The sequence below is a fragment of the Myotis lucifugus genome, unplaced genomic scaffold (genome assembly GCF_000147115.1).
Source record: "Myotis lucifugus unplaced genomic scaffold, Myoluc2.0 scaffold_327, whole genome shotgun sequence".
Taxonomy (NCBI): Eukaryota; Metazoa; Chordata; class Mammalia; order Chiroptera; family Vespertilionidae; genus Myotis; species Myotis lucifugus.
Genome location: NW_005871375.1, coordinates 203,271 through 204,544, shown reverse-complemented (window position 1 = coordinate 204,544; position 1,274 = coordinate 203,271). Strand labels below are relative to the sequence as shown.

The window sequence follows — 1,274 nt, the reverse complement described above, 5'->3', positions numbered from 1 at the left end:
ACCTCTGGCTCTGAGGCTGACAATTTCCAGTGTCTGTGCTCTTAGAAAATCAGACTGGAAAGAGTTAGCATGAATGCCTCCACCCACCCTCCCACCTCCAGGAGAAAAAGAGAGACTTCAAACCTTAACTTGGGATGGGGTTCCCGCCTGGCGATGCTGCTGAGGAAGAGAGCACTGCAATCTCAGTGAGCAGGAAGGCTCTCCCAGAGCTCCCTCCACCTGCAGCCTGGGTGTGCCAGGACGGGGTGCTCCCAGGACGGGGTGCTCCCAGGACAGGGTGCGCCCAGGACGGGGTGCTCCCAGGACGGGGTGCGCCCAGGACGGGGTGCTCCCAGGACAGGGTGCGCCCAGGACGCGGTGCTCAGAGCTCCACGCTGAGGACACCACCTGTTCACGCAGGCCCCCCTTGACCGTCGCCCACAGGAAGCCTGGCCCCGCTTCGCACTGGAGCAGGAGGAGCACCAGCTGTGCCCGCTCTGAAGAAGACGCAAGGGCCTGTTTCCCATCAGGGTTTCCTGCCGCAAGAAGCAGCTAATAAAAGTGCCAGGCAGAGGGCAGACACTCCCTTTGGACCCTCTCCGCCTGCCAGTCTCTCCAGGGGCTGACCCAACCAGCGGCCACACTCAGGACTGGAAAGGGAGCGGTTACCCTTCACTATCCTAACCCCAAGGAAGGCCATGCCCGAGTGCTGTGAAGAAAACTGCTTGGGGAAAACACAAATCATGAGAGACAATCCCTAAATCATCACGAATCCCCATTAGAAAAGCTTTCTACATCTCAGACGACACTCACTTCTAATCTTTCAATAATTAAACCTTTGCATAGTATAGTAAATATGGATGGAATAACTTAAAACCTCTAAAAATGGGAAAATGCCTATTTTTTCCATAAACCACTCCTCCATATATCTTGAAAAAAGAGAAGATATAATGGAAATTTAAAAATATTTTTTGTAAAGGCATAACTTTTTCTTGCATAATAATATCTGCACTGACAGGGATTCCAACTATGAAGAGATACAATCAAATGAATGTTTAGCCTCAAAAGGGAAATTATTCATTGTGAAAACACTGATGCTACCCCCAAGGATGTCTGCACATCAATCTCGGCCTTTTCCAAGCCAGCAGGCCTCCCTGGCTGCAGACCGCCCGCCCTGCCCTCCCCCCCAGCACCAGCTGCTTATAAGACTGTACCTGACAGCCTGCCACCTTCTTCCTCCAGCCCATGCACTCACTCCATCCTCCTCTCAACCACATGACCTCCTGATTTAAATT

At 52.2% G+C, this 1,274-nt stretch overlaps 1 protein-coding gene across 1 annotated transcript in view; it reads right to left on the bottom strand.

The window, feature by feature from the left end:
• The window catches only part of MMP16 (matrix metallopeptidase 16), a 145,024-nt gene that overhangs the window by 142,662 nt on the left and 1,088 nt on the right, over nt 1-1,274 (bottom strand).